Source organism: Triticum dicoccoides, chromosome 5A, assembly GCF_002162155.2.
Source record: "Triticum dicoccoides isolate Atlit2015 ecotype Zavitan chromosome 5A, WEW_v2.0, whole genome shotgun sequence".
Classification (NCBI taxonomy): Eukaryota; Viridiplantae; Streptophyta; class Magnoliopsida; order Poales; family Poaceae; genus Triticum; species Triticum dicoccoides.
In genome coordinates, this window is record NC_041388.1 from 668,746,974 (window position 1) to 668,763,224 (window position 16,251).

Sequence of the window (16,251 nt, forward strand, 5' to 3'; positions counted from 1 at the left end):
CCTACATCCAGCTGTATCCATCCTTCAACACATAACCAAGAAACCTTCAGAAATCATTTACTCAACCTTCGAAAAGCATCCGTTATACGAGTTATGGCAATACTCCTGAACTCCTGCCCCAGTACTGGGTGGCGTCGAGGTTATCTCACCAACAACTGCATAAAAGAGATTTTCGATGTCGGCGAAACTCAGGTATTCCAGAATTGCAACGATAAAATTGTAACGACAACACCTCGGAGCTCAACTCACCGGGACACTGCCACAACCCCTAAATGTCAGGAGGCACCAAGAACAATGTTCTCGTCACAAATCGATCGGAATGATTCCAAGATACCGGCGTGATCCTAAATTTTTTTTAGTAAAATTTGAGAAGAGAAGAGTCAAAACTCTACACCAGGATGCCTCACCAGAGCGACGAAGGGACTGAGGAGTAATAAGAAGTCCTACTCTCCGATATATATAATCCTAAATGACTCAAAACATTTTTCTAGACTCAACAACGCCAGCGATTCGATCAAGCAAGGGGTTCCTAAGGTCGGGGAAGGCTCTGATTACCAACTTGTAACGCCCTCGATGCGGCTATATCTCCCACGTGTCGAAGCACGACTTAGAGGCATAACCGCATTGAAAGCAATGTCGCAAGTGAGGTAATCTTCACACAACCCATGTAATACATATGGGAAAGAGATACATAGTTGGCTTACAAACACCACTTCACACAATTACATGAATAAAGCATTACATCATCCAGATACAAACAAGGTCCGACTACGGAACCCAAAATAAAAGAAGACTACCCCAAATGCTACACAGATCCCCGATTGTCCCAACTGGGCCCCACTACTGATCAACTGGAAACGGAACAACAAAACGAACACGAACTTCATTGAGGTCCTCCTTGAGCTTGGTTGCGTTACCTGCATGATATCATCGGCACCTGCAAACTGGTTTTGGAAGTATCTGTAAGTCACAGGGACTCATCAATCTCACACCCTCGCGATCAAGACTATTTAAGCTTATAGGTAGGGTAAAAGGTATGGTGGTCGAGCTGCAGCAAGCGACTAGCATATTTGGTGGCTAACATACGCAAAAGAGAGCGAGAAGAGAAGGCGAAAGCATGAGCGACAAACTATGATCAAGACGTGATCCTAGAACAACCTACGTCAAGCATTACTCCAACAACGTGTTCACTTCCCGGACTCCGCCGAGAAGAGACCATCACAGTTACACATGCGATTGGTGCATTTTAATTAAGTTAAGTTTCAGGTTATCTACAACCGGACATTAACAAATTCCCATCTGCCCATAACCGCGGGCACGGCTTTCGAAAGTTCAAATCCCTATAGGGGAGTCCCAACTTAGCCCATCACAAGCTCTCACGGTCAACGAAGGATATTCCTTCTCTCAGGAAGACCCGATCAGGCTCGGAATCCCGGTTACAAGACATTTAGACAATGGTAAAACAAGACCAACAAAGCCACCCGAATGTGCCGACAAATCCCGATAGGAGCTGCACATATCTTATTCTCAGGGCACATCGGATTGTCCAAGGTTCCGGTAGGCCAGCCCAGAGTTGCCCCTGGTGGCCACCGGTAGCTGACAGGTTGGACCAACACTCAGAGGAGCACAGGCCCGGGGGTTTAAATAAAGATGACCCTTGAGTCCGTGGAACCCAAGGGAAAAAGAGGCTAGGTGGCGAATGGTAAAACCAATGTTGGGCCATGCTGGAGGAGTTTTATTCAAGGCGAAGTGTCAAGGGGTTCCCATTATAACCCAACCATGTAAGGAACGCAAAATCCGGAACATAACACCGATATGACGAAATTAGGGCGGCAAGAGTGGAACAAAACACCAGGCATAAGGCCGAGCCTTCCACCCTTTACCAAGTATATAGGTGCATTAAGATAAACAAGATAATATGGTGATATCCCAACAATAAACATGTTCCAACAAGGAACAACTCCAATCTTCACCTGCAACTAACAACACTATAAGAGGGGGCTGAGCAAAGTGGTAACATACCCAAACAACGGTTTGCTAGGACAAAAGGGTTAGAGGTTTGACATGGAAATATGGGAGGCAGGATAAGCAAGTGGTAGGTACCGTAGCATAGGCATATCAAAAGAGCGAGCATCTAGCAAGCAAAGATAGAAGTGATTTCGAGGGTATGGTCATCTTGTCTGCAAAGTTCTTAGAGAAGACGAAAGCTTGATCCTCGTAAATGTACTCAACGGGCTCCTAGATCACGTACTCGTCTCCCGGCTCTACCCAAAGCAAGACAACAAGCAAAAGGGAGCACAATCAACCACGTGCAATTCTCAAGCAACATGATGCAAAACATGGCATGGTATGCGAGATGCGATATGTGATGCATATGCATGATTTAGAAAGGAATGATTGAACCTGGCCTCAACTTGGAAATCCAAGAGTGCCACTGGAAATATGAGTTGATTTCGGTTGAAATCGATATAAAGATCGCCAGAATCGGATGCACGGTTTGGAAATGACAAGCAAAACAAATATGGCACCGACCTACGATTAACAGCATGAGACCATCTAAATGCATCAAGAACAACATGATACAGCACTCTAACATAGCAACAAAATACATGGCAGTGATCCACTAAAGATGCTTGACAAAAGATGAACACGGAGCTACAACTAATTCCCTCAATAACAGGTTCAAACAAGCACGGCAAAAGTGCAAAAGATAACAAGTTTCAGACTTAGTGAAATTAACATCAAGTCAGGAATTTAACATCAGGAAGCAATCTTTAGAGCACGATAACTATATGCTACAGGAACATAACAAGACAAAGTAAGACATGACATGAAGCTACTCAAATCATACAACAAAAGTCCCTTACTGAACATAAGCCAAAAGGGATCAGAAAATACAATTGTAAGCATGTGAACATAATAAAAAACATAAACAGATTCAGACTTAGTGAAAAACTGGACCATGCAAAACAGACATCAAGTAGGCATGTTTACGAGCTCAAAGCACTCACTACAAAGTGCTGCATGATAATCTAAGCATACACCCATCAAGTAGACATTGCATAGAAGCTAGACATGGCAAGAACAACATCATAGCATGCAAGGATCAACAACAACAAGCTTGGCAAAATTGCAAAACATGTTAACAATCTGCCAGGAACATTTTACAGCAAAAGTAGAGCTCGATTGCCTCAAGCTAGGGAGCTCCATAATTGCAAAAAAAAATATGGATGGATAGAGCACCAAATATCTACAAAACCTCCTTACTAATCATGCTCAAAAGAGGCACGAATCACTGAGGATCAACATGAACATATGGCATAAAAATAATAACAAGACAAGGACTTAGAATATTTCTAAGTACCTAAAATCAGCAACATTAAGTAAGCTACTTTGCATGCTTGTGCTAGTCACCACGAAGATCACAAAAATACATGGCATACACCCCTGTAAAGATGGCATGACATACTTCAAAACACATGTAGAGCTCAGGATCATAGCATGCACACATTAATCATGGCAAAAATGACAAAAGTGCATCTGCGAAACAGATCTGAAACTATCATCACATAGCCCTCTTCCAACAGCATTTCGGGCATCAAGATGAGCTCAAATGAAAATGATGCAGTGAGATGAGATGAAGTACTCGACGAGACGAACATTTTGATATGCTACACACACGAATCGGAGCAACGATGAGGAAGTTATGATGCGTTAAATTAGGCACAAAATATCTGGGAGAGGGGGAAGTCAACCCTAGTTAGGGTTTACTGTAGCAGCGGGGGATCCAGATCCAGATCACGGTGCGGAAGCCGAGGCTGCCGGAGTTCTTGTAGATGCCGCAGTTGGCCGGAGTAGAGGACGGAGAGGAGGGGGGCGGCGAGGTGGAGCGAGGAGGAAGCCGACCAGAGTGGTCGTTGGTGCCGGCGAGGTCCCGCGGCGGCGCGACGAGGTAAAGGGGCGTCAGGGCGGCGACCGGCGATGGCGGCGAGCTCCACGACGGCGACGAGGAGCTGACGACGGCGGCGGCCGTCGAGGCGAGGCGCGGGCGAGGAGCCGGGCGGCGGGGCTCCCAGGCGCGGGCGGCGCGGCCTCGGGCCCTCGGGGGCTGGCTGTGGGCTCGGCAGGCCTCGCGCGGGGCGGTGGCGGGTGCCACGTGTCGCGCGACTACTGGCTGGGCGTGGCGGCGCGTATTGTCCGGCGACAGCGGGGTAGATTTTTAGGGTTTCGGGGAAAGAGACCCGAGATTTGGAAAGGGGGGTCTATTTATAGAGGTAGAGGGAGCTAGGAAGCTCCAAATGAGGTGCGGTTTGCAGCCACGCGATCGTGATCGAACGGCCTAGGTGATGGAGGAGGTTTAGGTGGGTTTTGGGCCACTTTGGAGGGGTGTTGGGATGCAACACACACGAGGCCTTTTCGGTCCCTCGGTTAACCGTTGGAGTATCAAACGAAGTCCAAATGGCATGAAACTTGACAGGCGGTCTACCGGTAGTAAACCAAGGCTGCATGAAAAGTCTCGTTCCAATCCGAAAATGTTTAGCACCCGCACATGAAAAGAGGTAGAAAGGGACACCGGATGACATAGGAGCGCCGAATTGCAAAACAGACAACGGGGAAAATGCTCGGATGCATGAGACGAACATGTATGCAAATGCGATGCACATGATGACATGATATGAGATGCATGACACGCAAGCAATGACAAGGCAACAACAGCGAATAACTGGAAGACACCTGGCACATCGGTCTCGGGGCGAAAGAAGGGCATCAACCGCCTTACGGGGTGGCCACGAGGGTCAGGGGCGCGCCTGCCCCCCTGGGCGTGCCCCCCTGCCTTGTGGCCCCCTCAGGCATCATCTCGCGTGGATTTTTCTTCCCAAAAATCATATATATTCCAAAAAAAATCTCCGTCAATTTTTATCCCGTTTGGACTCCGTTTGATATGGATATTCTGCGAAACAAAAAACATGCAACAAATAGGAACTGGCACTGGGCACTGGATCAATATGTTAGTCCCAAAAATAGTATAAAAAGTTGCCAACAGTATATGGAAGTTGTATAATATTGGCATGGAACAATCAAAAATTATAGATACGACGGAGACGTATCAGCATCCCCAAGCTTAATTCCTGCTCATCCTCGAGTAGGTAAATGATAAAAAAGATAATTTTTGATGTGGAATGCAGCATAATCTTGACCACATATCTAATCATGGCATGAATATTAATATATGAGTGATTCAAAGCAATAGTCTATCATTTGACATAAAAACAATAATACTTCAAGCCTACTAATAAAGCAATCATGTCTTTTCAAAATAACATGGCCAAAGAAAGTTATCCCTACAAAATCATATAGTCTGGCTATGCTCCATCTTCACCACATAAAATATTCACATCATGCACAACCCCGATGACAAACCGAGCAATTGGTTCATACTTTTTAACGCGCTTCAGCATATTCAATCCTCACGCAATACATGAGCGTGAGCCATGTATATAGCACTATAGGTGGAACAGAATGGTGGTTGTGGAGAAGACAAAAAGGAGAAGATAGTCTCACATTAACTAGGCGTATCAACGGGCTATGGAGATGCCCATCAATAGATATCAATGTGAGTGAGTAGGGATTGCCATGCAATAGATGCACTACGAGCTATAAGTGTATGAAAGCTCAAACTGGAAACTAATTGGGCGTTGTCGGGTGGTAGGTGCGACATATGCCAACGGGTGGCTTATCATTGTGGGAGCCAGTAAGACGTCGCCGGTGCCTGGAAGCGGGATGAGGCGAAGACATGCACGCCGGTGAATCTTACCCAGCTTCGGGGCTCTCCGAGGACATAACACCCCTACTGCTGCTCTACGGGGTCTCCGCATGATCACTAGATGAATGAGTGGCTACAAGATGCTCCTTGAGCTGCTTGGCGAGTGGAAGAAGAAGGGAACGGCTAGCTCTCCTCTCCTCTCTATGTGGTGTCTAATGCTAGCTCCGATCAACCCTTTGCATGGGTGCCCCGGGGGGTTATATAGGCTCACCCTCGGGGGTAAAATGGTAATCCGGCTGGGCGTGGGCCCCAGCCGTCTGTGTCTATGCTCGTCGGCTTCTGCGCCGGCTGGTGGGTCCCGCCGGCTGTCGGCTGCCGGCTCCTTGGTTGACAGGCAGGCCCCATTGTCCAGGGCCTTGTCGGTGGCTGGTTATTGTTGCCTCGACCTGGTGACGAAGGCTTCGCTGAGGTGGGCGTGGCTACAGCGCCGCCGCCCGGCGGGCGATCGTTGTAGCCTCACCGCGTCTCGTCTCCTTAATGGGGCGTCTCCTTCGAGGGAGGGGGCAAGCCGGCTGCGGGGAGCCGGCCCCGTCTCGGGCCGACTAGGGGAGGCCTGGCCGCCTTCGGGTGTCTCTCTGCCTGAAGGGGCCCACCGCCCGTGGGCCGCGCTGGCAGCCCATCGTGGGTAACATCAGGGTCAACATGGCAACAGTGCCGCGCCGGACGGGTCATGGCCACCCCGTACGGCGCACTGTGCCAGGCGTGCTCCGGGATTTGGGGGTGGCAGGCTTTACTGTAGCCACGCCCTGTCACATCGCCGTTATGTGGATGCAGACTTCGAGGGTACGATCTTGACCGCTTGGTGGGAGCCGGCCTCTTGGAGTCGGCCTTCTCGTGGCCGGCTTCTTGGAGCCAGCCCTCCCGCGGCTTTCTTCATGAGGGCTAAAGTCGGGCCGCCTTCCGATAGTCGGCCGGGGAGACAGCCGGCAAGGGGAAGGCGGCCCCACGTCTTGGATTCCTTGAGGACCGGATCGGCTCGTAATTTTTTTAGAAGGGCCAGGGGGAGCCGGCTTGGCTATCCGTGGTCATTTACTCCGACAGTAGTCCCCGAAGCTGATCGAGCTTCAAGGCTGACAAAGGGACGAGAAGCTTGGTCAGCTTCCTATCCTGAGGAGTCGGCTTTGCTTATGCGCGCCGTCTTCGGAAAACTCCGCTTCTCGTAGGCGGGAACGTGGGTCGGCCTGCGAGCTGACCGCGCGCCATCCCGTGGGCCACGTGGCAAGGAAAACCTGCCAACGCACGCGCGTGATGGGATGCCGCCGCAGGCCCGGGCCCGCCATTCCTAGGCCTTGGCCCGAGCGCGGATCCTCTGCGGCCCACACGGACCGCTCTCCTTCCCGCAGCGGTTTTATTACGCCATCAGGGCGCAATAATCGCGGGACGTGGGGGAGTGGGCGCAGTTGATCCCACGTTCCCCCACACCACGCCTCCTCGGATCCGCCGCACGGGTCTATAAGTAGGTGGAGGAGGGGGAGCGGCAGAGGCTCGCACGCTCTCCCTCGCTCCGCCCCTTCTCACCTTCCTTCTTCTTCCCTTCGCCGCCGCAGTGACCCATTGCCGCGCCGCTCCGCCGTCGGACCTCTCGGTTCCTTTGGTCCCGCCGTAGCGGGGTTGTGCGCGTCTCCGCCGTCGCGTCATCTTGTTCCTCGCCGCGTCGCTCCCATGGCGTTGTCGAGCTTGTGGGATGGCTCCAACGTCCACGAGGACCACGTTGAGTTCCTCCGCCGGACGCGGCGTCTGCCGGGCGAGAACTACGTGCGGGTTCGTTAGGCGCCGACGAGGGAGATTTCACTGGCACCGGAGGAGGGCGAGCGGGTAATCTTCCACTTGCACTGCCTGCGCGGCTTCGGCCTCCCGGCGAGCGGATTCCTCCGCGCTTTTCTTGAATTCTACCACCTCCTGCCGCATCACCTCACGCCCAACGCGGTGATGCTGCTGTCGGCTTTTGTCACCTTGTGCGAGGGCTTTCTTGGGGTTCTCCCCACTCTCGAGCTCTGGGGAGAATTCTTCCAGAGCAAGCTCGGCACCGTTGTCGCGGGCGTGCCCGCCCCCTGCGGAGCTTTCATTGCCATGAGGCGGACGGGCGAGAACAATCCATTCCCGCCCATCCCGCTGATCCAGTCGGTGAAGCTTTGGCAGAAGTCCTATTTTTACGTGAAGAACATCGCCCAGCAAGGTGACTACGTCAACCTGCTGGCTTACGTAGCTGGCCCGCCGGCTGGGAGGCAACCCTCGTGGAGCTACCGGGCCAGGTCGTTGTCTCAGGCCGGGAACGCAGCTGTCTCCCGGCTCCTGGTGATGATCCAGTCGGAGGGCCTGACCGGAGCCGACCTGGTGGCCGCCTTCGTGGAGCGCCGAGTACTTCCGCTCCAAGGCCGGCCTCACATGATTTGCTAGATGAGCGGCCGCTTCGACCCGTGCCGGCTGAGCACCAGGGAGATGCCTCATGCCGAGGTGTCTTACATGGTGAACTACATCTCCAACTGCAAGCTCGCAGAGGATTGGAGATACAGAAAGGGGCCGTATTCTCGCGCCAACCCTCTGCCTGCCGCAAGTTTTTCTTCTTTTCTTCCTTTTTGTAGCCGGCCTCATGATGGCCAACTTCTGATCAGTTGGTTTGCCCTCAGCAGAACCCTCTTCTTCCGTTGATGGCCGGGGCCGCAGGGGTAGAACGCCAGCTCCTCCCCGACCGCACGGTGGACGATGCCGATGATCCGGACCTGGGAGTGGCCGCCATGGAAGATGCCATCATGGGGGAAGGCGACGAGGCAGGAGGCGCGGGGCTTGGGGCCGGCCTCGAGGATTGGGCGGACGATGACGAGGTCGAAGTCGCCCCGCACCGCCAGCCGGCGCTTGATCATCAAGGCGCGGGCCCGTCTGCCGCGCCGGCTGCCTGTGGCGGTGCGCAGAAATGTCGGGCCGCGTTGACCTTCTTCGAGAGCCGGCCGAAGAAATCCAAGGCTTCCACGGCGGTGACCAAGCGGGATGAGGCGGCCGTGAAGGCGGCCCGCTTCCGCAAGGCGGTGAAGCAGCCGCAGGCGATCTCAGCGTAAGTCGTCAAATGTCTTGTATATAATTTTTTGTCCTCTTCGATTGAAGCTCTTCTAAACCTTTCTTTGCTCGCCGGGCAGGGCACCGCTTTCCCTCGAGCGAGGTCCTGGCGGCTCCGTAGTCGGGCCGACTGGAGGGTCCTCAGGCTCCCGCCGCGTGGGTCCCCGCGCCGACCTCATGGAGGCCACGGAGCGGCACGCACAGGAGGTGCGGGAGGAGCGGGAGGCGCCGGAGCGAAGGACCGCCCAGGCGGCGAAGGAGCAGGTTGACGCGACGGCCAAGGCCCGGGCGGAGGTAGCTGCCGCGGAGACGGAGGCGGAGGCCTCGCACAACCAGCCTCCGCTGCTTGTCGTTCCCCTCCGCGCTGTGGCCCCCGACATCCCCATGCCCCCGTCGGAGGAGGTCGACCAAGACCCGCCGGTGATGGAGAGGAGGGAGGACCACATGGTCTTCATGGAGGAGACGCTGCAGACGGCGCCGACTGGAGCGGGCCAAAGCGGCCAACCAGCCACGGCGCCAGAGCAGCCGGCCGGGGGCGAGCCGGAGGCAGGGGCCGGCCTCGAGGTGCAACCGGCATTGCGCCAGCGTGTAGGGGGAGGTACCTCCACGCCGGAGCTGCACCGAGCTGCGGGCGCTAGCCAGACGGCGGAGGCCCTGGAGGCGTCCAGCGCCAGCATGTCCGAGTGGACTCCCAGCGGGGGGACGGGCGAGCTGAACACGGCGGCCCAGGAGGTCCGGAACCGGCTTCAAGCCCAGGCCGCTTCGCTGCAGCGATATATCCAAGAGTTCCTCGCGACGCGGGCCGTCATCCGGGTGAGCCCTCTGGCCTTGGTTGTTTTGCTCTTTTGATTTCTTCCGTGGGGGCGCGTCAGCGCACCCACTGGGTGTAGTCCCCGAGTTCCGAGTCGGCTGCTGAGCAGGCGGCTTGGAACTTACTAGGTCCTGACAGCTATCTTATTCTTGCATCCTGTCTGATCTTCCAGGAATACCATAACCTCCGCGCTGCTGCCTTCAACTCCCAGGCTTAGTAGTTGGGCCGGAAAACTGAGGACCTGACCAGCAGCCGGAGTGCGTGCTTTGTTTCGTTCATCTCCTGTGGGGGCGCGTTAGCGCACCCACTGGGTGTAGTCCTCGAGATTCGGGCCGATTGCTGAGCAGTCGGGTCGGATCTTCCTTGACGACTTCTTCCTTATTGATTTTTCCTTTGTCTTCATGCTTGCAGGAGGCAATGCCGACTTGAGGGGGCAGCTCAGCGGGGCCCAGGCCGCCCTTCGCGCCAAGGAAGCCGAGTACAACGCCTTGGTCCTGGAGCATGACCGCCTGGCCAAGAAGTTGGCCGACCAGGAGGAGAGCCACAAGGCGGCCCTGAAGAAGGCGCAGGATAGCGAGGACGCCTTGAAGGCCGAGTTCGAGACCGAAGCGGCGGGCTGGGCTGAGGCAAAACAAGCGCTGAGCGAGGGCTTCGGCCGGATTGAGGATCTGATCGATGGTAAGCAGCGGGTGAGGACTCGGCAGAGGAGATCGCTTCCAGCGATGAAGGTGAAGATGACGAAGGGGAGGAAGGTGAAGATGTCAAGCCGGCCAGTCAAGCGGCCAGCCAGCCCCAGCCCTGACCGTGCCTCCAGCAACGAGGCGCGTGCTAGCACGCCCTCTGCGGGAGGTGGTGATCATGCCGAGGTTCACCAGCCGGCCACTCCTCCAGCCAGCACTGCCGTCTCCACCGACCTGCCCGACTCGCCAAACGCTCCCTTGGCTTAATCTGCCGTCCTCGCTTTTCCTGCTTGTTACTTTTGAACAATTTTTGTTAAACTTGCGCAGTTCCACCCACCGGGGGTGTATTCAAACTATGTTGAATGCTGGCCTTTTGAAGGCTTTTTGTGTAAATATGATCGTGTGTGTGTTTGGCTTCCATTCGCGTATGCTTTTTATCTTTAGGTTGTTTCCTTTGCCGCCTTTCCCTAGCTGCTGTCTTCCCAACTGGCAGCTGCTCTGCAGCCTGCGGCTAAGGAAGGACCTGGCTATATTTATTTTATTTTTTATTATTGGGGAAGGCAAGTACTCGAGCTTTCTTAGATTGAAGCGAGGTGAATGGAAGCCGGCCGGCCGGCTACTCTGGTAGTCGGTCGGTGATGGGAGAAAAACCGGCTTTTGTTATATTAGCCCGTTAGTCCCTAGCCGTTTTTTGTGTGGGCGTCCTTTCCTGCCTTTAACTCTTGCCAGCCGGACAGCCGGCTCTTCGAACTGCGACTTTTGGCAAGAGAGGGCTTGGGTGCCGGCACACTACTTGTCTGACCGCGGGTAGGACTTCTAATATAACTGAAGGCGGCCAGTCCCCGGGCCGACTAGTCGAACCCGGTGCCGGACAAAAAAAGTGAATGTAATGACATGATCATAAGCATGATGCTCTTCATTTATAGACAAAAGATGGCAGTCCCCGAGCTCTCCTCGGGGGCCTATTGTCTCGTACTTAGTACAAAAGTTAGCGTGATACATACTGCATTTCAACTGTAAAATCTTCGGACGAGGTTGGCGTTCCATGGTCGTTCCGACTCTTTGCCAGAGTCGTCTCTCTTTCGTGCCTTCGGCTTCTGTGCGTCGATTAGGTAGTAGGAGTCATTTCCCAGCGCTCTGCTGATGACGAAGGGGCCTTCCCAAGGGGCCGAGAGCTTGTGCTGGCCAGCTGTTCGCTGGATCAGCCGGAGCACGAGGTCACCTTCTTGGAAAGATCTTGGTCTGACCTTCCGGCTGTGGTAGCGGCGCAAGCCCTGCTGGTAGATGGCGGACCGGCTGAGGGCTAACAGCCGGCCTTCTTCCAGCAGGTCGACGCCGTCTTCTCGTGCTTCCTTGGCCTCCGCCTCTGTGTACATGGTTACCCGAGGCGAGTCGAACTCGATGTCAGTTGGGATGACCTCCTCGGCACCGTAAACGAGGAAGAAAGGAGTGAAGCCGGTTGACTTGTTTGGGGTGGTGCGTAGACACCAGAGGACGGCCGGCAGCTCATCGAGCAAACAGCCGGCCGAACGTTCCAGTGGCACGACCAGTCGGGGCTTGATGCCGGAGAGGATGAGGCCGTTGGCTCGCTCGACTTGGCCGTTTGACTGCGGGTGGGCAACAGATGCTAAGTCCAACCGGATGCCCTGCGTCGCGCAGAAACATGCCAATGCTCCCTTTGTGAAATTCGTGCCGTTGTCGGTGATGATGCTGTGTGGCACGCCGTAGCGAGTTGTTATATCTGTGATGAATGTCACGGCAGTCGGCCCATTCAGCTTCTTGATCGGCTTTGCCTCAATCCATTTGGTGAATTTGTCCATGGCGACAAGCAGATGTGTCATGCCGCCGCGTGCCGTCTTGAATGGGCCCACCATGTCCAGTCCCCAAACGGCGAAGGGCCAAGTGAGGGGAATGGTCTTGAGTGCCGAAGCCGGCATGTGTTGCTTGGAGCTGAAGAGTTGGCACCCTTTGCAATGTTTAACTAACTCCTTGGCGTCATCCAAAGCAGTCGGCCAAAAGAACCCATGGCGGAAAGCTTTGGCGATGAGCGATCTTGAGGCCGCATGGTGGCCGCATTCTCCTTGGTGGATGTCTCTGAGGATTGCAATGCCCTTCTCTTGCTCAACGCATTGCTGGAAGAGTCCAGTGACACTGCGCCTGACGAGCTCTCTGTTGACGATTGTGTATGCTCCGGCTCGGCGTTGGACTTGTCTTGTCTCTGTTTCGTCAGCCGGCAGATCTTGGCTTATTAGGAAGTTGAGGATGGACTGAGCCCATGATGGAGCTGTGACTTCTTCTATTGCCAACACAGCTACTACGACCAGGGCGGGCGGGCTGGATGGTGAAATGCTGGAGTCGGCCGCCGCCTGTTGTGTTGATGCAGTCTCCGAGCCGACTACTGCAGTCCCCGAGCCGGGTGTGGCAGTCCCCGGGTCGGGCGTAACTACGGAAGTCCCCGAGCCGCCTACTGACGTCCCTGGGCCGACTATCGAAGTCCCCGGGTCACCTGCTTGGTTCTTCGAGCCGGACCCGGCCGCGTCGGGGTCAGGCGGCACGAAGATGGAATCGGACTCTGGAGACGGCTTGATAGATGGCTTGAGGAGACGTTGCAGAGAGACACCGGTTGGTATTGCCTGCCGAGTGGAGCCTATTCGAGCCAGGGTATCAGCTGGCTCGTTGTCGGCTCGCGGTACGTGGAGGAACTCGCATCCTTCAAAGTACCCGCTGATCTGCTGAACGAGGAAGCGGTAGCTTGCCATATTTGCGTCCTTGGCGTCCCAGTCGCCGGATGATTGCTGGACTACCAAGTCCGATTCGCCGTAACATAGGATCCGGCGTATGCCGAGCTCTTTGGCAAGCCGGAGCCCGTGTATGAGCGCCTCGTACTCGGCCACGTTGTTGGAGGCGGCAAAGTGAATTTGCAGCGTGTATCTGAGCTTGTCGCCTTTGGGAGAGGTGAGGATGACGCCGGCTCCCAAGCCGGTGCGCATCTTGGACCCGTCAAAGTGCATGCGCCAACGAGTGGAGTCGGGAGCTGGCGGTAGGTACTGGGTCTCCGCCCAGTCGACGAGGAAGTCGGCCAATGCTTGGGACTTGATGGCGGTGCGAGGCTGGTAGAAGATCATGTAGGGGGCCAGCTCAATGGCCCATTTCGCCACCCGGCCGGATGCATCCCGGCTGCCTATGATCTCGGCAAGCGGGGCGGTGCATATGACCGTGATGGGATGCTCTTGGAAGTAGGGCTTCAGCTTCTTGGCGGTGAAGTACATGCCATAGCACATCTTCTGGTAGTGCGGGTAGTTCTGCTTCGAGGTAGACAACACCTCGCTCAAATAGTACACCGGCCTCTGGACTGGCTGGGCACGGCCCTCTTCTGGGCGCTGGACTACGATGACGGTGTTGACCACCCGGCTGGTTGCAGCAATGTAGAGGAGCATGGGCTCTTTCTCAGTCGGCGCCACCATGACTGGCGGCGTGGCCAGCATCTTCTTCAGCTCGTGAAAAGCTTGGTCGGCTTGGACGTTCCACTCGAAGTGAGTGGTCTTCTTCATGAGGCGGTAGAGGGGGAGAGCTTTCTCTCCGAGCCGGCTGATGAAGCGGTTCAGGGAGGCCAAGCACCCGGTGAACTTCTGGACGTCTCGAAGTTTGGTGGGAATCGCCATTCTCTCAATGGACTTGATCTTTATTGGGTTGCATTCGATGCCGCGTTCGGAGACCAGGAAGCCTAGGAGCTGGCCGGCTGGCACTCCGAACACGCATTTCTCGGGGTTGAGCTTGATCTAGAATCGGCGCAGGTTCTCAAATGTTTCCTTGAGGTCCTCCAACAAGGTGTCACGCTTCTCCGTCTTCACCACAATGTCGTCTACGTAGACGTGGGCATTTCTGCCGAGCTGCTTGAGGATGCACTTCTGCATGCAACGCTGAAAAGTGGCACCGGCATTTCTTAAGCCGAATGTCATAGTCAGGTAGCAGAAAGCTCCGAATGGCGTGATGAAGGCGGTCTTCAGGCGGTCAGCCGGATCTAGCTTTATCTGGTGGTATCCTGAGTAAGCATCCAAGAAACTCAATAGCTCGCATCCGGCCGTGGAGTCTATCACTTGATCAATCCTTGGCAGGGCAAAGGGATCTTTGGGGCAGGCCTTGTTGAGGCTCGTGTAGTCTATGCACATGCACCACTTGTTGTTCTTCTTTAGCATGAGGACCGGGTTGGCGAGCCACTCTAGAAAGAAAACCTCCATAATGAAGCCGGCTGCCAGAAGCCGGGCTATCTCCTCTCCCACAATCCTTCTTTTCTCCTCCGACAGTCGGCGGAGGGGTTGTTTGACTGGTTTTGCGCCTTCTCGGACGTGTAGCTTGTGCTCGGCGAATTCCTTCAGAACATCCGGCATGTCCTTAGGGGACCATGCAAAGATATCCCGATTCTCACGGAGGAAGTCGGTGAGCTCACCTTCCTATTTGCTGTGTAGGTTTGCCCCGATGACGGCAAACCTTTTTGGGTGCTCGGGGTCAAGAGGTATCTTCTTCGTCTCCTTGGCCGGCTGGAAAGATCCTTGGGCATCACACTCCTTGGGATCGAAGGACAGGGCCGGCTGTTTGCTGGCCATGGCCACGACTCGGTCCAACATCTTCTTTTCTTCGGCAATCACCAGGGACTCGGCCAGCCGGCTGCTGGCTGCAGCGCACTCGAAAGATTTCTTATAATCGCCAGCTACGGTGAGGATGCCCTTGGCGCTCGGCATCTTCATCTTGAGGTAAGCATAGTGGGGAACAGCCATGAACCTGGCCAAGGCAGGACGGCCAAGCAATGCATGGTAGGGGCTCTCCAGGTCCACCACTTCAAACCAGATCGCTTCTCGGCGGAAATGCTCCTTGTCCCCAAAGAGTACATCAATCTTGATCTTGCCAATGGGGGCGCAGGACAGGCCAGGTACAATGCCATGGAACACAGTCCGAGTAGGCATGAGTTGCTTCATCTTGACGTTCAGCTTCTCCAGGGTGTCACGGTACAGGATGTTGATGCTGCTCCCGCCGTCTATCAGCACTCGGGAGAAACGGATGGCGCGTCTGTCCGTTGCAAGGGTGGCATCCAGAACCAACGCATAAGAGCCGGGTGATGGCATCACCTCTAGGTGGTCGGCCCGGCTCCAGCTGATAGGCTTTTCTGACCAGTGCATGTTCTCGGCGGGGTTGGCAGCAACCACGTTGACTTCTTGGTGCTCTCCGTGTCTGCTACGCCGGCCTTCGGGCTGGCTTGTAAAGATGACATAGGCGGCATGCTCGTCGGGGAACTCATCGTGCACAGCTCCGACTGCCGGCCGAGCGGTCGGCAGCTGCGGAGCCGGAGGCGGTGGACCAGCAGGCGGAGGCGGCGCGAGCCCTTCGCCTTTGGAGATTCGGGTGAGCCAGTGGCACTTCTGGGTTGTGTGGTTGGACGGCTTCGCGCCGCTGTGGAACTTGCATGGGGCGTCGAGAGTTTGCTCATAGGAGAAGGCCGGCTGCCAAGCCGGCCTGCCGCCCTTCTGTTTCTTGGGCGCGGGCCGCCCTTCGGGCCGCTCGTCTTCGACTGTGGCCACCTGCCGAGTGGTGGAGGGCAGCACGGGGCCCTTGCGCTTGTGGTCGTTCTGGTACGGGCGTCGGCCGGAGTCCCCAGCCTGCGTCTTGGGCGCCGGGTTGATTACCTTCCCGGACGCGTCTACCCGGAGTTCAGTCTTCATTGAGGAGTCGGCGGTGGCGTACTTGTCCGCTATGACCAGAAGCTCGTCGAGGGTAGTCGGCTCGTCGCAGAGGAGCTTGTGCTTAAGGAGGGTGCCTTCTCGGCATCCGGCGGTGAAGTACTCTATGGCTTGCACCTCGTGCACCCCTTCGCAAGAGTTGTGGAGCTCGGC